The sequence below is a fragment of the Dreissena polymorpha genome, chromosome 1, assembly GCF_020536995.1.
Source record: "Dreissena polymorpha isolate Duluth1 chromosome 1, UMN_Dpol_1.0, whole genome shotgun sequence".
Classification (NCBI taxonomy): domain Eukaryota; kingdom Metazoa; phylum Mollusca; class Bivalvia; order Myida; family Dreissenidae; genus Dreissena; species Dreissena polymorpha.
Genome location: NC_068355.1, coordinates 187,603,697 through 187,625,520, shown reverse-complemented (window position 1 = coordinate 187,625,520; position 21,824 = coordinate 187,603,697). Strand labels below are relative to the sequence as shown.

At 34.0% G+C, this 21,824-nt stretch overlaps 1 protein-coding gene across 1 annotated transcript in view; it reads left to right on the top strand.

The window, feature by feature from the left end:
- Positions 1-21,824, top strand: part of LOC127864275 (uncharacterized) — a 254,509-nt gene that overhangs the window by 23,920 nt on the left and 208,765 nt on the right. Inside the window, exon 2 of the mRNA XM_052403945.1 lies at positions 7,389-7,451. The gene's annotated coding sequence lies outside the window, so the exon portion shown is untranslated. The remainder of the gene's footprint in view (positions 1-7,388; positions 7,452-21,824) is intronic.

Sequence of the window (21,824 nt, the reverse complement as noted above, 5' to 3'; positions counted from 1 at the left end):
CCTACTGTTTTGATTGTTATATTAACTTAGGTTAATCTACACCATAAAATATCAAAATAAAAAAGGTAAACAGCAATATTTAAGTATCCATCGTGTATTTTTAACATCAAAAAATAAAATTAAAATAACTAAACCATAATAAACACCATAATAACGGACAGTGATTACCGTCTGCAATTTCCTTCTTTGTTCATATCGTATGCAGTTTTCAACGTTATCTATATTGTATGCAAATTCCGTAAGCGTTTTAGTGAGACCCGTAACGGAAGGAGAGTGTCGGCCAAACAGCAATCGGTAGCCTTCCACACCGGTCTACACGTCGTTTTCCAATGTTTGTTTTTGTTTCGATTTACAACTAGCATTGTTTTTGTTAGTCCAAATAATTAGACGTAAATCGACCTCATATTTATAGGAGTTTGTTTTTGTGCGATGTTTTCCTCAGCTGACAGAACGCGCGAAAATTACGTCATGCAATTTTTCAGACTGTGTCACTATTTTTTCGGTTACAAAATACGTATATTTAAGTAGTCGTATTTTATGTAAGTTGCATTTACGATTTCGTTGATGAAACGGAGTTTATGTAAAATCGTAAACGACTACATTAATCTCGATACATAATTTACGATCGTATAAAAATACGTAATTATTGATGAAACGGCCCCCAGAGTCGTAACATATTTATGTCACGCTATAAATCAAAGAAAGCTAATTTTCTTGGATACATTTCTACATATATTGGTGAATTAATATAAATTACTGCATCGGGGAATATCTTAAGGTTCAAATGTTTCGAATGCATCTTACAATAGAATAAAATAACTCTAATCAGTCTGAAATTCACAATTTTGACGCCATTGTCGCTTTGTCACGTGACGAGTTTTCATTTGGATACTTTCGGATCGACCTTGACATTTTATGCTGAAATGGTAAACAGACTTTCGTTTTCTGAAATCTATTATTTGTGATTAACAAATTACTTCTGGTGGATTATAAGACTGATTTCATTGTGAATCAGGTAGTTTAAAATAATATTCACGTTGAGTTTGTATTTACACTACAATTTGTTTACAAAACAAGCAAGAATAATCTTAAATACCGAAAAATGTCATTCTGAATTTAAAAACACCTGAGCACATGGTATGTTACTAAAAATAGAAATAACGTAATATGACCGTGAAATCTCGGGAGATTCGCATTTCAATGAATACGTTACATCGCATACATTACAAGATAGTATTTTGGGAAAGAATATATAATTTAAATGTGAACAATGTCAATCTTTCCGATCAAGTGGTTGATTTGGACCAATAACTGCATTTAAAAGCTGTTTTGAACCGGTCTTTGTTAACTGTCAACTTTTCGGGAATTTCTGGTTGACTTTCCTAATGGGGTTGGTCCATAACTATAAAGTCATGCCATTCAAAAATCATAAAAAGCGACATTTAAAGTTATGGTAGCCAGAACTATGTAAACAGTAAAGTGTAAAAAGGCTTATTTTTCACATAGGAATAGTTCAATAAATATTATGGCAAATACTTCAATTTATATGTCAACAGGCTTGTAAATACTTGTAGAACAGATAAGTAAATGCTAGGCTAATAAAAAAAATATTATGCAAAATGTTGCTTTTGAAGAATTATACAGTGCATGCATGAAATTATCAAAATAACAAACGGAGTTAAATTGAACAAATTCCTTTGGTCAAAATATTGTATACACTTAATGTTAGGTACTACAAATGAAAAGTCCACACAACACACACCAACAATCCTAAAATATCCAAAAGAAAAACATCAAAGAATGTCAAAGTTAACAAAATAATTGGGAAACTACTTTTAGTATGGTGGACTTTCCAGTGAACCTTTATTGTCAAATTTACTTATTTACTCGCAATACAGTACTCATTATAGTCACGAAATGACACTAATACAAAAAATAAACTATATTACCAAAAGGCATAAACATGTATTGTTAATTTGAAATATATAAGACTCGGAAAGACGACTAATTTGCTACCTTAAAACAAATTACAACATGTTTATGTCACTGCTCGAACACCATACCTTTTCGTCAAACACGTGGGGCATAAAACATCCGGTTTAAAGGAAGCCGACATAACAATATTTTAATTAACGATCTAGGCATAATATTTATGGGATCGAAAAATTAATTACACAAATATTGGGCACACGTTACTCCTATAAATATGAGGTCGATTTACATCGACCTCATATCGTTTAACGTTATTTTGCAATAGCATCGTTCCGACATGAATTCATGTCAGAAGCTTTAATGGCATCAAATTCATATAACAGCAGGGCTCGCACTGTCGTTCGCCATTTGAGCCATTTGCGAAAATATTGAGAAATTGGCTCAAGAAAATTCTGATTTGCGAAAATGCTAAAATCTTTCAAATCTTCATTGAAATTATCCGCCATTTAAATCCAGACTGGTTTTCTATAGTTTTCTCTTTGTTTTATTAAAAGTGTTCGCAAATTGAACAATAAACGAAAACCGTTCTGCACCAGAACATGAGACATCGTTTGACCTTTTTGTTATTGAAGTGCACGTGGTAGCTGGCCAATCAAAATTGAGTTCGCTCACACATAATATTGGGTCAATCATGCGTAGACACTTGGAATACACAGTTGATATTGTCGTCTGCCTACAATTTATCGGCCGATGGCAAACGTCGTATTTAAAGATAAACAAATGACAAGAGCAACAATAAATAATTTCTCAGCTGATCACTTTAGACCTGTCTACCGACTTATCGATCTGAATTAAAGGATGATCATTAAATAATTAGTTCTATGTTGATGATGTTACACCTTTCTGACGATTATCAACGTTATCGTTTGAAATAAAAGGTGATAATTAAGTTGTTTTACCCAAAAGCTATGCTATTGTAAAGAAAAATGTCAACCAAATGATATATTTATTACGTATTTGCTAGGCTACCAATTTTCATTTTCTGCAAACAAACGATATGCAAATTCTATTTCAAGTGCAGAACGCGTACAATTTTTCGGACTGTCGTTTTCGGATTACACTATTTTTCGCAATCTCCACGCAAAGTTGTCGTTCCTTGCTCTCACATACAACTCTGCGAAATGCTCAGCTTGCCATTTTGTCTATAAAATAGGTGAAACCGAACAAACGCATTCAATGTATATTTGATTAGATATTTAAGATCGCATGCATTAAATTAAGAAATATGACTTAAATGTACGATAAATCGTGCAAAAACTTGTGAGTTTTAATGCAACTCTTTGGAACTAATTTATTGCCCATTTACGCAGATGAAATCATTCCACGCACTTCACAAATGTAAACAATTGAACATATTTTTTTTGAGTTACGTTAGGAATTGCTAGACGTGTGTATGTATGTTGGTTTCTTAACATAAAAAAAACATATCAATTTTATAATAATGAATTAAGACTGATATAAGATATCATGGTATGAGATGGTTTTCTTTAATGCAGTGAATGCAATGTAACCGTCGTGAAAGAGATTGTTTAGTATTCTGTAACCTCAATGATGAACGCTTAAAATGATCATGACATAAATGAGACGCTTTCATAACAATAGTCCCTTCTGAGCCCAACACAGAGGTGAATGTAATGTAACCATCATGCAAGAGATTGTATTTTTCGCCAATTTAAATTTATTTTCGGAGTTCTTTATAGAAGAAATAGAATGCCGAATACACATGCGGTAATACAGACGATATGGTTTATATTATTTCGAATTGTATTCACTTGAAATTGCAATTGGAAAGACTATAATAAAGAACAATTTGTAAGTCTCTGGGTGGGGTATGGGGCTTTGCCCTTTATTCCTGTTGGGTTCCTGGTTCTAAGACCCCCGGCCTAATTTTCAGGATTTCAAATTCGGGACAACTTACTCCACTGTTTAGTGTTCATGTAAAAATTAACTTATGTTAGTACTTTGAAAAGCACCATAATAATTACTTCTATATTGAAAACTGCATGTTATATTATATGTGATATGCCCTTGTTGTCATAAAAAGAAATATGAACAAGTTGATAATATATATTATTATTCTAAAACCACTTTTCGCTCGCCGAAAAACGAAATCTAGTTGGCTCAATGAAATTTTAATATAATCATGCAATAAATTATTAAACATAAAATATAAACATTATTTTACTAATTGCACTAGAATAATGTTTATACAAACTTACAAGTAATGATAGTCCAGACCTTAAAACACTACCACTGTTCAAATTCCATATTGTTGCCATATAGCACTGTGTAAATTGAAAGTCGCATAATGTTACCTCATTGGTCGGTTAATTTATAAATGCATTGTTTCTCTATATAAAGTATTCGATTTAGACAAAAATAATAATTTACGTGGAATGTCACATTAGTTTACCATTAAAACTTTGATCTTGCCGTGTGTGTTAATGGACGTTATTAATTATGTTATACTTATTTTTGTATTTCATTAAGAATAAGAACGTATAGCCCTTTTTGTTAACTGATTTAAGCAAACGATTCGCGGCTTATTAAGTTAAGACACGGAAAATAGTTAAAGCGACACTTTCATTTAAAGGTTTAATGTGAACAATATTAAATGAAACCTTTTTTGGTATTAATGTATTTTATTGACATGTTAAATTCGATACTTGAAAAGGTGTTTAGTCTTTAAAAAGATGTCGCTGATATTGTTAATTTCAATAACTGTTAATATTCTCAATGTTGTATAAGAAATTGAATAGTGTCACTGAGTTGTATTCCCGCCTAAAATCCGATATCGTAAAACGCGCAACGGTTAAGAATAAGGTCTGAATACGTTTAAGTATTCAGATCCGAATATCAGCAGCTGTGCCAGCTGGGATGCCCTGTATGGATTTAACAACCGCAAGCGAAACAACATTCTTTTTTTATGTCCCCCACTATAGAAGTGGGGACATATTGTTTTTGCCCTGTCTGTTGGTCTGTTTGCGCCAACTTTAACATTTTGCAATAACTTTTGCTATATTGAAGATAGCAACCTCATATTTGGCATGCATGTGTATCTCATAAAGCTGCACATTTTGAGTGGTGAAAGGTCAAGGTCATCCTTCAAGTTCAGAGGTCAAATATATGTGGCCAAAATCACTCATTTTATGCATACTTTTGCAATATTGAAGATAGCAACTTGATATTTGGCATGCATGTGTATCATAGAGCTGCACATTTTGAGTGGTGAAAGGTCAAGGTCATCCTTCACAAGGTCAAGGTCATCCTTCAAGGTCAAACATCATATAGGGGGACATTGTGTCTCACAAACACATCTTGTTAAGTCTTGCACTTCGACTCCATGATCACAGAAATAACATTGAAATCCCCAAACCAAGATAATATTTGCATTTAGAGTAAGAAGTATGCACAAGAGTTAAATTGGTTGATAGAACGATAAAGGGTAAGTTATCTAAAGGATTTAAGTATAGTGTATGTCCATTAATACAGTGTCGGAGACTTTTTTCGCTTTTAATGAACTATTCGATTATCAATATTATGTTTCGATGATTATTATGTCTCACTCATAATGAGCTTCTCCACCTTTATTCATGATTTAAATTTTGTTCATGTACGTTTATGTATGTTTTGTTTACTTGTGAGTGTGTGAGTGTGAGCATAGGGCTGGTGCGTATTTCTGCAATTTTGTTTTCTTTTTGTTGACTTCTTATGAAAATATGTTGTTCTCGTGGGCCCCATATGGCGTATTATAATTAGATCGAAATAAACACCTATCATATATTCTTTAAAAAAATGTTTTATTAAAGGAGCCTTTTCACAGATTTTTGGCGTGTTTTGAAGTTTGTCATTAAATGCTTTATATTGATAAATATAAACATTGGATCTAAAAAGCTCCAGTAAACAATCAAGAATAAAATTTAAAAAAAGTGAAAAAAAAGTAGCCCGCATCAGGGCTGAAACCAGTGACCCCGGGAGTCCTGGAGTAAAAACCAATTAGACCGCTCGGCCATCCTGCCAAGTATGTATAAGCGACCTATTTTAAACTTTATATAAGCAATCTTTGTAGTTTTACAAAATTAAACGACAAAAACAGAATTCTCCAAATTATTCAATCGTTTGGCGTTGCAACGCTTTATAATTTTCAGGTTTTTAAATCGCCAAAAGATGCATATAATGGCTATATTAGACCATGGTAAATGTTCAGTATAACTGTCTCCTCACAAAAAATCATAACTAAAAAGAAAATTTGCGAATCTGAAACAACTTTTTTCAATTTTGTCAATTTACCAAAACGTGAAAAGATCCCTTTAAGTATTATTCCGTGTTTGCTGTCAAACACATTTTTATTAAAGAATACATTTCATAACGTTGGGCAACAACTAATGATGCATACAACTGGTAGTTTTAACACACACATAAAGGTTTCATTTAATTAAAGAGTACAGAAAGCTAAAAAATGATGTGGTTTGTTGTACAACAACAATTGGTTATGTGTAACCTATTCAAAAAATAATTTCGTTCAAGATAATTCAATGTATTTCTATAAATGACAAACACACTTCGTGTGTTGTGTATGTTTATTATGTCCCCCACTATAGTAGTGGGAACATATTGTTTTTGCCCTGTCTGTCTGTTGGTCTGTTTGCGCCAACTTTAACATTTTGCAATATATTTTGCTATATTGAAGATAGCAACTTCATATTTGGCATGCATATGTATTTTATGAAGCTGCACATTTTGAGTGGTGAAAGGTCAAGGTCAGAGGTCAAATATATGTGGCCAAAATCGCTTATTTTATTAATACTTTTGCAATATTGAAGATAGCAACTTGATATTTGGCATGCATGTGTATCTCATGGAGCTGCACATTTTGAGTGGTGAAAGGTCAAGGTCATCCTTCAAAGTCAGAGGTCAAATGTATGTGGCCCAAATCGCTTATTTTATAAATACTTTTGCAATATTGAAGATAGCAACTTGATATTTGGCATGCATGTGCATCTCATGGAGCTGCACATTTTAAGTGGTGAAAGGTCAAGGTCATCCTTCTCAAGGTCAAGGCCATCCTTCAAGGTCAAACGTCATATAGGGGGACATTGTGTTTCACAAACGCATCTTGTTGAAATGATTTTTCATCTGATTGTGTCGGTAAGTCGGACCGATTATCTTAAATCACTTGTCGGTCCCAAGAAAAAATTGCCGGTCTGGACTGGCAGACCGACGGTTTTGGCGAACCCTGATTGTCATTGACATCCAGAGCCTATGGTTTGAACATTTTTAATGTTCAACTCACATGATTTCGCGAATGGCAGCAAATAAATAAATTCACTTTTGGAAAGCAACTTATACACTGATTTGAAACACCATAATATCTGTTTGCATGCTCGAATTTACAGCACCAGCAGGTTAAAAGAGGAGAGACTGAAGTGAAAGAGAAAGGGACTCAATTCCATAAATTGGTAAGAATTGTAGAAATTTATCAATGTGTTGAATGATATATTTTTAACTCATTATATGCCCCCCCTTTGAAAAAGAGGGGGTATATTGTTTTGCACACGTCGGTCCGTCCGCAGGGCTTTTTTTCCTGACTTTGTGAAGCGGCCCTGGCCCCTCACTTTGTGAAAAAATGAGTCGCGAACTTGTCAAAATTGTGAAAAATTGAGTCGCGAACTTTTCAAAATTGTGAAAAATTGAGTCGCGAACTTCTTAAAATTGTGAAAAAACGAGTCGCGAACTTCTTTAAATTGTGAAATTCAAAGTTCAATGCATTAGCATAGCTAAAGCATGTTAAACACTTGAATATTATCAAATTTCCTTAAATAATGCAATAAAGGCATATTTTCCTTCTATGAATACTGTATTTGATACAATAACAACACATATACATATATCTGATTTGCAAAAAATTATTCATGTACCAAATGCAACTAAAATACCTGGTCCCAACAATTCTTTACCACAGGAATAACATTTATAAACATAGAACATTTCAAGGGCACATAACTCAGAAATGTTCTGGACTTTACAGCTTTAGAACTTTTACTCTTGAAAATGTCAATAATTCTCTCAAAATCTGAAGAGGAAAATTCCTTCTTCATGATAATTTTCATGTTCTGTGAGCCTGACCCTCGCCAGTGTATGATGATCTCCCTGGGAGGTTGTCATTTGATCTGAAACATTAGGTATACATTGAAAAACAGTACTTTTGTAAGAAATGTAAACAAGCTATTTTATTTTTCACATTTTTTCACAAAGCATAAATAGACTACATACAAAGTTTGAATCATGAATATGTGTCATGAATATGCATTTAAATGAAAAAAAATATATATGAAAAAACCACATTATTACATGTACTTTAACCAAGATTTCCAATCGTAAACAGATACGAATAACAAGTCTCGGTCATCAATACTAGGGGACGTTTTGACTAGGGGCCGTTTTGACTAGCTTCCATCAATACATAAGCCGCGGCAGATACTTTCACTTTTATCAAATGACTTTCCTTATAATGTTATCAATGTGCATGTTTCAAATCTTACCCTTCCGTAGAAAGCTTTTGTTTCTTTACTGTTATCCCAAATTTAAATAAATCGGGATTATTTTGCGTTTTTTTAAATTTTCTTCGTGTTGTAGAGAGCGTTCGGCGTCGCCATTTTTTATAGTGACGTTGCTGGGCAGAGCTTTTACTATTTACGCATGTTTCACCGGTTACACAACACTTTAAAATCGATTAAAACAAACAAACATCGGTAACGCGAGTCGACAGTTTTTCTCGAATTCGGAATTAAAAACGAGGTTATGAAACTTATATTTCTGTTCCGAAATGGCTGTTTTTGACAGTTTTGAGCACAAAAAGTCCGTTTTTCACGATTTAAAACGGCCGTTTTTGTAAATATTCACGGCCATGTCAGGTTTGTGAATTGGCCGTGTCAAAATTGTGAAATGTCCGTCCACGGCCAATCGCAAAGAAGGAAAAAAAGCCCTGGTCCTTATGTCCGTCTGTCCACCAGATGGTTTCCGGATGATAACTCAAGAATGCTTAGGCCTAGGATCATGAAACTTCATAGGTACATTGATCATGACTCGCAGATTACCTCTATTGATTTTGAGGTCATTAGGTCAAAGGTCAAGGTCACGGTGACCCGAAATAGTAAAATGGTTTCCTGATGATAACTCAAGAACGCTTAGCCTAGGATCATGAAACTTCATAGGTACATTGATCATGACTCGCAGATGACCCCTATTGATTTTCAGGTCACTAGGTCAAAGGTCAAGGTTACAGTGACATAACTTAGAAAAATGGTTTGCGGATGATAACTCAAGAAAGCTTATGCCTATGATCATGAAACTTCATAGGTACATTGATCATGATTCGCAGATGACCCCTATTGATTGTCAGGTCACTAGGTCAAGGTCACGGTGACCCGAAATGGTTTCTGGATGATTACTCAAGAACGCTTATGCCTAGGATCATGAAACTTCAAAGGTACATTGATCATGACTCGCAGATGATCCCTATTGATTTTCAGGTCAAAGGTCAAGGCCACAGTGACTCGACTTAGAAAAATGGTTTCCGGATGATAACTCAAGAACGCTTACGCCTAGGATCATGAAACTTCATAGGTACATTGACCATGACTCGCAGATGACCCCTATTGACTTTCAGGTCACTAGGTAAAAGGTCATGGTGACTTGACACAGTAAAATGGTTTCCGCATGATAACTCAAGAAAGCCTACGACTAGGGTCATGAAACTTCATAGGTACATTGATCATGACTCGCAGATGACCCCTATTGATTTTCAGGTCACTAGGTCAAAGGTCAAGGTCACAGTGCCAAAGAACGTATTCACACAATGGCTGCCACTACAACTGACAGCCCATATGGGGGGCATGCATGTTTTACAAACATCCCTTGTTTTTAAGATTTTTGATGCTGTGTTTGTGTATTTATGATTATTTTTGTCATTGTTGTACCTAAATCTTATATGAGTAGTTGAGTCATATAAAATAAATGTTAAGGCCACTAGAACAGAACAATTGTTTTATTTAAGCATTCTATTGTTTTATATATTTCAGATCCTGATTTATACTGTAGGATTAACTGCTATTTGAATTTTCGTCTGCATGTATTTCATAAAGGACTGAAAAGCATTTCTTCATTATTAAAAGAAGTGAACTGTGAACTATCTTATTTATGATGTCTTGTTTATTGGGATACAACACAGCCGTAACCATCCGGGTTACAGTATTATAGACTATTTTAACAGAATTATACTTTAACTACATGTACTTTAACATGTAAAACTTCATACACTAGAGTATCAAAATTGGCGACAGGTTCATTTCTAATGTTTTGAAACGTTGGCCTATGGTTGAAAAGTTTTATCGCACATCTTGTGTTTGAATTTATTTGTGTTTCAGTGTTAATTTTAACTTCTAAGGTTGATAAACTTTTGGATCTAGCTTTATTTCTTTCATATTTCACAAGAAATATACTTGAACGATTTGAACAAAAAGGTTTTAACATTATAAACAGTAACAAAATGGCAACAGGTTCATTGTCTTCGGTTCCAAAACGTTTGCGTATGGTTGAAGACTTTTCTTGCACACGTTGTTTAGAGAAGAATCTTACGGAATCTGCAGACATTTATTGTGAAAAATGTTTAAGGTTTTATTGTAAAAAATGTGTTATCCTGCATAGTCAGTTTTTTACAAAACATATGACATGTGGAAGGGAGGATATTAAGAAATGGCCAGTTTCTAAGGCGGTGGAAGATTTTCTCAGGAAGTGTGAGGTGCATGAGGATGAAACACTGACACAGTTTTGCCATGACCACAGTCAGCTGTGCTGCTCTGCATGTGTTGGAACAATTCACAGGTATCTCACACATTTATATTCCTTTAGTTATTAATAATTAACAGCGCTTTCGCTAGCTTTTAAAAGTTGGAAGTCCTGACTTCCAAACCATAAATCTTGGATGTCCCAAACATAAATTTTGAAGTCCCACTTTTATTTCATAATTTTAATAGACCCCACCGAATGTGATTTCGATGGATACAAACATGTTCCTTTAATCTGTAAATAAACGTATAATATAGATAGATCTTTGCATTTTCCAACTCTATCCATTACCGGATAATCCAGTATTATTACGATTTATATTTTCAAAACCTAACTATAGCCAATGACTATGTCAAAAAATTTCATAAACTCAAATGTCCGCCATTTTACACGAGTGCATTTACAAATTTATTCATGGGATGGGGGAATTCCCATTGAACATGTGTGAATCAGGTGACGCAATTTGAGAGCATCGAGGACAGTGAATATTTTTAACCGTGAGTCCTGCGTCCTGGACTCACAAAAATATCTGGGGATGCAAAGTTTTGAGTTGTGATTCCCAAAAATGCATAGAATTTTCAAAAAAAAATATTAAAGTTTAATACTTGGACTCGCAGTAGCAGCGGTTTTCAGCCTTATATATCAGGAGCCTATTAAAGGCCCCTTCCCAATTGAGAATTTCATTAAAATCGTGAAGTTTTCCGAAGATCCTTACTAACACCAGCTTTTTCATTTCCCAAAGCAGTAACTTTAGGGAGAATTCTTCCCAAAATCCATAGGCTAGGAACTCTTTCCAATGAAGCGAGGAAAACCCCTGACTCGTTTTTTCGATTCAGGGAGTCGTAGATTTGCAGGTTATGGAGTCCCAGGACTCGGATAAGAAAAATTGTAAAAAATCACTTCGAGGACCGATCATGAGGGATTTCAATAGATTTTAAAAACTGGAAGTCAATGACCCCTGGGCTGAAATTTTGAGGAATCAAATTCAAAAATACTAGGGGTCAATTTTGAAGCGCGTTTATTGTGTTTTTGTCTGTATTATTCATTTTTTTAAATAAAAATATGCTCTAAGAGCAACACAATATCTTAAAAAGTTACGCTGCTTTATTAAAAAAAAATACCATGATAAATAACACAACATATTTTAATGAATTGGTACACAAAGATAAGGACACAATATCAATAATTTGTGTGAACAATATCGACTTTAAGTTTTTCAAAAACAAAACATGTTAATTTTACAACTTTTTAACCAGGTTTTCCAAGGAAAAAACTGGTTATTAGATTGGCGAATGCGGGCGGGCTGGCTGGCGGGCGGGCGGAACAAGCTTGTCCGGGCCATAACTATGTCGTTCATTGTCAGATTTTAAAATCATTTGGCACATTTGTTCACCATCATTGGACGGTGTGTCGCGCGAAATAATTATGTCGATATCTCCAAGGTCAAGGTCACACTTTGAGTTCAAAGTCAAAAATGGCCATAAATGAGCTTGTCCTGTCCATAACTATGTCATTCATTGTGAGATTTTAAAATCATTTGGCACATTTGTTCACCATCATGGGACGGTGTGTCGCACGAAAGAATCACGTCAATATCTCCAATGTCAAGGTCGCCACGACTAAAAATAGATTTTTTTAAAAAACAAACTTACAAAGGGGTTAATTTTGTTTGTTCATTTCAAAAGTTCAGTTTGAGTTTTCTCCCTTTATCAGATTTTTTTTCACAATGAAAACCTGGTTTTGTGACAATTTTGTCCCTTGTTATTATTTCTATCACTATACTATGTTATTTGTAAAAACAATAAATGCTCATTAAAATCTACTTCATCATAACTTATTAAGTCTTTAACACATTTAAGTAATTTAAGATATGTACCGGTAGCACCGTTCCATCATATTTATCCTCATTATATTATCATCATCCCTATGATAGCTTTTGTACAAAAACATAATCTTAATGCATGGAACATCTTGTATATCTATTACTGTTTAGCCGATTACTATACATGTCCGAAATATATACACTTAAGAATGCCTTACCAGTAGTAGTTTAACTTTTAATTATCCAAATTTTCCTCGTTATCTGGTTTAACAAACCTTATCAAATGTTTGTTACATCCAGTTAATGCTTTCTCCATTATTGAATCACCATTACTTGTAATGTGAATCGCCATTTTTTAATTGAACGCGGGTTCAATGTTAATTTACAATACGTCCGCCATTTACAATGTCGAAGGTCATGACGTAGCAATTTAATTCTACTCGGATAATTTATGTATCTCGTCGAGGAAATGTGTTTTCTTAATGTTTATGTGTAGTATTATGACTTGTTAGTATAAAAAATGAACTGTGATTCCAGTTTATATAATATGGGCGTTACTCGTAATTATCAGTGGATTAGCAACTTTCAGGTCAAAGGTCAAGGTCACGGTGACCCGAAATAGTAAAATGGTTTCTGGATGAGAACTCGAGAACGCTTATGCCTAGGATCATAGGTACATTGATTATGACAGATGGCAGATGACCCTTTTTGATTTTCAGGTCACTAGGTCAAAGGTCAAGTCACAGTGACCTGAAGCAGTAAAATGGTTTCTAACATAATCACACAATGTCTACCACTGCAACTGACAGCCAATTTGGGGGAATGTGTGTTTTACAAACAGCCCTTGTTAGGATTTTATCAGTCAATAGTGTGTATGCCCAGCCTTGATTGATGTGTGAGGTATATATTGATTGACCAAACCGTCCATTTGTACTTTACTTGACATTTGCCTTAGTTGGCAATTATATTTTTCACTAATGCTTATTTCTGGATTTATCGTTATTGTCATTATTCAAGCTCTTGGCATTGCATTTAAACCACTTCTGGGACATTCTTCAACAATCTTTGACTAATACAACATGGTAAAATTTTAAGACATTAGTACCAAAAAAAAAGAACAAAGAGGCAAAAATGATCAAAGTTTAAAAAAAAATAGAATAGATTAATTACAGTACAGCCAACGTGGAACAAACATATTTTGCGAACCGCGGCGGCAATGCGAAACAAGTCGATGCCAGGTCGGTCGTTGAAGCATTTCGAAGCAAAGCTTCGCATCTTTCGGCCGAGGCAAGCCGCGATCTGCGACATGACGCCGAGTCCATGCGCATCTTCAAATCAAAATCTTTTTTAAATGATTAGTTAGTCAAAGAAATTGAAAAGAACAATAATAATTATATTTAAAATCATAATTAATTTAATGCGCACAGATTCAAAATAGATAAATTAGTTAATAAAAAAACATGCTGTTGTTTTGTTTTTAGTGATTGCATTCCCATTTCTAAAGAAATTGCTGTCATCCGGATATAAATAATTATTATTTTAAAAGAATGCAAATAAAAAAATCGAATTAATTAAAACAAAATACGATTATCACAGGCACGTATTAATAAGATTCCAATAATCATTTGCCATCGTCATTTATAGAATCGGCTTAAGTACTTAAAAGTTACTTTGTGTGCGTTTATTGCACTGTATGATTATTGTCTTTATATTAAAACGATCAACAGACATATTTGTTTTGGGCTTAATTTTTACGACAAAGTGTATTAGCATATAATATAAAGAAGTGAAACTCCAGCTGCTGGAGCAGTATTGAATTTTCATTAAAAACAATTAGTTGGTCCTTAATTTAAGGCAAGTGACCGATTGCCCAAACAGTACAAAACAGCACAATACAGCACAATACAAACCAACATAAACACAAAATATGAATAAAGCTGGGGTCACCGCCTTGGAACGGTTAATGCAAAGCATTGGGGGTTTAAACCTGGTTATAGAGCGCTCAACCTCACACTTGGCCCAGCAATATTCATAATACATTTAAGTGTAAATAAAATTTAACGTCATAGCATTGTAACTCAAATTAAACAATAATAAAAGGGAATTAAAACGCATTCAATTTAATTACTATTTAATTACTCAATTGCATTGAAGATACAAGAGTAACAGAATTACAACTTTTTGACGAACGATCAAATAAAACTATTAACAATTGTCAACTACATTCCTTCTTTATAGAAAAGATTTGAGAATATAGAATCATATAATTAATATCTCAGATAATCATCGCGCAAATACAGGAAGAAGCAGCAATAATGGGTGTAAAAATTCCATATTTCATAGCTTGGTTGTTTATGTGACTGCTAAACAAATTAAAAATAATTAAATCAAACAAGAAACGCCTATCAGAGAGAAAATATAAATAAAATGGAACGTTATAAACCCAATGACCTATGCATGTAGATTACAACTGGGAAAGTCGGTCGTATGATGTCACAAAAATCCATAATGACATAATGACGTGAACAAATTCCAAGGGCAGTACTAAATAAAAATATTAATGGGGCTGTGCTACTAATAAAACAAGTTTAGGTGATTTAATATTAAGAAGCAAATGAATAAAAATGGTAATTCCATTAAAGCTACATTATTGGAATCAAACAGTATATAGGTGTTTTGACAACTGAAGACAGAAATGATTTGATTTACGATTTGAGTCCAAATGTAGTTTACATGCAGATTTGTTCATACGACACAATGACACAATTTTATTCAACAGTGAAAAATGCCTATAATGTAGTATTCATGCAGATTTGTTCATACGACACAATGACACAATTTTATTCAACAGTGAAAAATGCCTATAATATCACTAATGATTCCAAATTTTAAGGGAAGAAAGAAATAGTGAATCGTAAACCATCAAACACGTGTTTAACATATTTTAATTTGCGGACATGCTTCAAAACATCTCCGTAAAATGATGGATGGGAGATTCCATTATTTAAATGCCATTTTAAAGAAACATTATATTTTGAAATTAAATCACCATACTTAGAGTAAAATCTAGCAAATTTATTTCTTAGGTTATGATACAAAAAGCCTTGTTTTAGCAATTTTTTAGTTAATATTAGATTACGATCATTAAAATCTTTAATACACGAACATGCTCTGGCATAACGTACCAACTGCGAAATGTAAATACCATAGGAAGGTCCTTTAGGGATGTTGCCATCTAGAAACGGAAAATTTACAATTTCAAAGTTAAAATCGTCCCGTTTGTCGTATAAACTAGTTTTTATCAAATTATTATTAATAGTTAAATGTAAGTCTAAATACGCAGCGTCTGTATTGGATATACACGATCTATTTAAGACTAGTTCTTTTGGGTAGATTTTGTGAATATATTGTTCAAATAATGGATTATCTAAATTAAGTATGTCATCAATGTACCTACTAGTAAGGCTAAAACAATTAATCAAATCTACTTGCTTAGTTTTTAGATAATTCTAACATAAATTCGCTTTCATAACAATATAAAAAAAGGTCAGCTATAAGTGGCGCACAATTAGTACCCATAGGAACGCCAATAATTTGTTAAAATATTTTACCATTAAATTCAACAAACAAGTTATCCAAAAGAAAAGTAAGTGCTGCACAAAAGTCAAGACCAGTCCAAATGATGTAATTATCTAATATCTGATTAGTAAAAAAAGCTGTTTTAGTGTTTAAAGCTAGATACAAACATTTCTCTCTAGCAAAAGTTTTTTCAATCAAAGAAACAAGTTTGGATTTTATTAAAGCGTGAGGAAGCGTTGTATATAGTGTCGAAAAATCATAAGTACTTACCTGTGACACCTTATATTTTTTATTTTCAATTTTATCAATAACTTCTAAGGTGTTTTTAATTGACCAAAATAGGTTAATATTACTATTTTCATAAACTTTATTACAAAATTTAGCTACTGTGAAACCATTTATTTTCGACAGCACAAAATCTCGTCATTTTTATAAAAATGACGATTTCGTCAGCACTTAAATTCGCCGATTTCTGATTTTGAATTTAAAAAAAAACGTGTCAGTCAATATCCGATTTGTGTGTAATACATATTCGCGATCAATCGCAACTGCGAAAAATCGTACGAATGCGGGAACACACTTGAGAATCACTGCAGGAGGTGGGGCCTGTTTGTCACATGCCAATTAACTAGTCTTTTTTTATCAAGGGACAGTAATGGACCCTCTTAATGTATGCCATTCACACGTTCATTGTTATGATTAGCGGACAAGTGGGATCGAATAACCGTTAACTAGTGTTTGTAACAACGAAGCCAATTGCCCATTAGTCTTTTTCTATTATTATAATTGCCATACTGATAACAATCGTAATTCTAGTTGGTATGATTTTTATTAAAATGCTGTCAATACCGTTTTAAAACTGTTTGTGTTATACGAAAGAGGTTCCAGTTTGTTAAGTGTTTTTTTTTCAAATAAAATGCTTTTTTATTCTGATATCAACATTAAAATTATAAAGTCTATGTGTGTGTTTGTTCTTAAAAAGTCAACTACCGGTATATAAATCAATAATGTCAATAATTTAAAAATAAATAAATTGATACATTTAAAATAGTAATAAGTGTGGTTAAACGCAAACAATCAAACAACAAACAGCAATTAAAATATTCTTTATTAATTTGTGATAAATAAGCATGTTGATCACACATCGTCATCTTTTCATTTGGTTTATTGTCTTTCATCGGCATTCGCTGCGTGACAATGTGTTGAAATAGCTACAGAAGATAATAGATTCCTAGTAGTATCAGTATATATGCCTTCAAGAAACACTCATCAATCAGAAATAGAATTCCAAGAATGTACGGACCAGCTTAGAGAAATTATAGTTAAATACAGCGTATCGCATGAAATCATCATAGGAGGAGACATGAATACAGATTTATCAACACAAGCGCCGATGTTAGGGAGAACAGCATACTTAAACGAACTGATCCTTGATTTTGGCTTACATTATGACATTTCTGGGAAAACATTCACAAACTCGCAAAACGTTGAGTGTACGGAGATTGATTATTTTTTGATAAAAACCCATGAAAAGGACAAATACACTAAAAAAGTAGTGTTAAATAACATAGACGTTAACATCTCGGACCACCACCCGGTGCAGATTTCTGTGGCGACACAACTTAGGCGAAAGCGTCAAATTAAAGATCTTACAATAAATATACTGAAGACAAATTGGAACAAGGTTGATACAGATCTCTACTCTGAAACACTTAGACGTCGTATTTTATCACTCGCTCCAACTGAGTTAGACACTGTGGAACAGATTGAAAACTATTCTTTAAAAATAATGTTGATAATAAAGCAATCTATGGAAGACCAGGCAAGAAAAGTGAAACCTATGAACTCTAAACCTAAATTGAAAGTTTGGACCGAAAAAATTGGCAATGAACTTAAGAACATGAGAGCAGCGTTTAAGCTGTGGTCATCACAGGGGAAGCCCAGAGAAGTTGATAATATACTTTTGATGTCTCTTAGACAAGCAAAAAAGTCATTTCGCAGTTCTTATCGTTGTGAGCAAGCGAGAAGATTGGCCCAAGACAGGGAAAATTTATTGAATTCTAGAACTAGTGATACAAAACTTTTTCACAAATTAATTAACAAACAAAGAAAGAATAAGTCTCTTATGGTTGACGATCTGTGCGTTGATGGACAGAAATATTCAGGTGAGGAGGAGGTAGTGAATGGCTTCAAAATCTATTTCCAGAAACTTGCGGAACACTCGATTAACAGTAACTTTGATATTGGCCATAACCAAAATAATGAAACTGAATTTAAACATATTAGTGACATAGTGCGTGAAAAAGATGTCGAACCGATTACATTTGAAGAATTAGAAAAGGCAGTCAACAACATGAATAAGGGTAAATCAGCCGATATATATGGTCTCACTATTGAGAGTATCTTGAATGGTGGAAGAACTGTTTTTAATGCAATCCTTCAATTATTAAATGCTATACTGAAAATTGCTGAAGTACCCAAATGTTTGAAAGTTGGACTTTTAACGCCAGTGTTCAAAAACAAAGGCTGCAGCTCAGAAGCAACAAACTATAGAGGAATCACAGTCTTACCAGTAATAGAGAAACTACTAGAAACCGTAATTAAGTTCAGAATTGTATCAGTGTTGGAGAAACATCAAAGCGTTTACCAAAGAGGGTTTACAGCGAATACTTCCCCACTTCACGCAGCACTTATCGTGGAAGAAATAATGAGAAACTTCAAGGATAGCGGAGAATCAGTAGATCTTATATTTTTAGATGCAAAGGCTGCCTTCGATGTAGTTGATCACCACCACCTACTTCGTCGAATATACCACTCAGGAGTAAAAGATAAAATCTGGTCAATTATAGAGAGTATTCACTCAGAAGCGACTAGCGTTGTGAAGTGTGCAGGGATACGCTCTGATCCATTTTGTGTACTACAAGGAGTGCGCCAAGGAGGTATTCTCAGCACAGATATGTACAAAGTGTATATCAATCCTTTGCTGAAACGTATGGAACTCACAGACAGCGGGTGTTGTATTGGTGATATACGCTGTAATGCAAGTGCTTGCGCGGACGATGTGACTATAAACTCTACGAAAAGTAACGAAACAGCAACTCTGATAAGTATGGCCGAAGATTTCGCCAATTGTGAGAGATACCTACTTCAACCAAATAAAACAGAAGCCTTAAAAGTATATCCAAATAACTGTAAATCAAAAACATATGAATATTTTGAAATCTATGGTAAACAGATCACAAACTCAGAAACCAGCACTCATCTAGGCCTTAAAAGATCTGAAACCGTGAACTCAACAGCGGAAACCAATGTTGACCATAATATCCAGAAAGCAAGGCGCACAGCATATAGCTTTATGTCAGCGGGACTGCACGGTGCAGGGGGACTCGACATTCCTACTACTTTACATGTTTTTAAAACCTTTGTATCACCAGTGTTGGACTATGGTTTGGAGATTATTCTGCCGCGTAAAACTTTATTGGACAGACTTGAACTTTTTCAAAAGAGACTCTTGAAACAACTATTTATGCTACCTACAAATACCTCTGATATTGCTGTATACGTGTTAAGTGGACTATTACCCGTAGAAGCGCAAATCCATAAAAAAGCATTAGTACTCTTTAATAATGTATGTCACCAAAATAAAAATGCTGTAGAACGAAGGTTGGCAGAGAGACAATTGACAGTTAAGACCGGAAAAAGTAATAGCTGGTTCATTGAAGTGAGGCGTCTTTTTTGGTGGTATGAACTTGGTGAAGCTGAAGACCTACTGAAAACACCTGTAAAGAAAGAACAATGGAAAAGAATAGTTAGTAAATCGGTGAGTTTATGGTGGTATAACAACTTTCTAGACCAAGCACAACACATGAAAAGTCTTAAAAACCTAAATTTTAAAGCAGTAACTCCAGGAAAACCACACCCACTACTTCAACTACCCTCAAGTTCATCTTACGATGCAAACAGACTATTAGTGAAGCTGAAATTCATGAGTGGCACCTACATACTCCAAAGTAATCGAGCGTCGTTCAACCAAAATAGCGTCGATCCAACCTGTCCTCTGTGTAACGAAGCTCCAGAAACGCTAAGCCATTTTATTCTGAACTGTTCATTGATGTCTGAAATGCGTAAACCCATTATAGCCGACATCCGCTTTGAAATCGAGAGACTGATGCCAAATACATGGGACTCATTCAACACAGACGAGAAAGTACACACAATTATAGACTGTTCTGGTTTAAAACACAGGGGTAAATTAACAAAAACAGAGACACTGAGGCTTCAGAGTGTTGAGTTCCATTGTAGAAGACTTTTATTTACTCTACATACTGAAAGATATAGACACTTACAAATAATAAACGTCATTAAAAACAAGGCTACATCCGCGGTGCATTCTTATAAGTCTAATATAAGTAGGAAGGTCTCATCGGTGTCACAAACATTACACTAACGCTTTGACGTGCTTGTCACGGTTGGCCCATAAGGGCTGTTAAGACAAGGAATACGAATACGAATACGAATACGATGGCTAATATGCAACACCTCTGAAAAACACAATGCACCTAATGGGTAATAAAGTTATAAACAATAAGCGCTTATTCATTACCATTCTACATAAACGAAGTCAACGCATTCGATACAGCTGTACTGCACACGCGTTTTAAAGAAGTGTAACGTGTCAGTTAAGTATCTTGTGTAATCTACATCCCTTTGTGTCAAAACCGGATTAATCTTGATTACGAAACAGCAATGAATGTGTGCATGGATTATGTTGGAATTTAATGCCTCATGTCTACGGTAAAGTTTTAAAATATTGTTCAACTCAGTGTTTGTTTTTGTTCAAACATAGAGCATGATTGTTCATTAGGATCTTAAATTCGCCGATCGGTCGACTGACGAAATTTATGAAAATTAATGCCTGACGATTAATAATGGTTTCACAGTATATGATATCTAATAGCACTCAATGCAGATGTAAGATACACTGATAATTGTTTGGTGGTACAAGACACTGAATTAGCGATAAAACGACTTTTATATGGCGTCTTATGTAATTTAGGTATCCAGTAAAGTGATGGCAATTTCTTGTCAGAAATATTGACTATTACATTTAACTTTATGCATTGGGCAATATGGTCGGTAATAATTTCATTAGGTTGCTTATTGTACTCACAATATGATGTAGTTTGTGAAAGTTCTTGTGAAATAGTTTGAACATAAAACACTCGTCATATTATGATAACATTATTAGCAGCCTTATCAGCAGGAACTAAGACGAATTTAGATTTTAAGTCTTCAAGCAATTTACAGAGATTTTGTTTATTAAATTTAGGTGAAAGTGGTAGGGCCAAAGGATGTGTATCATAAAAACATATTTTATTCATGGCCATACTAAATATTTTTGTTTTCCAATCATTGAGTGCAGTAATTTCAGCATTTTCCTTCCTGCACCATTTAGTGCAATAATCATGTAAGGATGTTACGATATTCTTAATGCAGTCATCAAAATCAACAGGAATAGGCAGTCTGTACTTAGGGCCTCTGCGTAGCAAATTTCTAAGGTTTTTATTTTGAATGAAATTAAGGT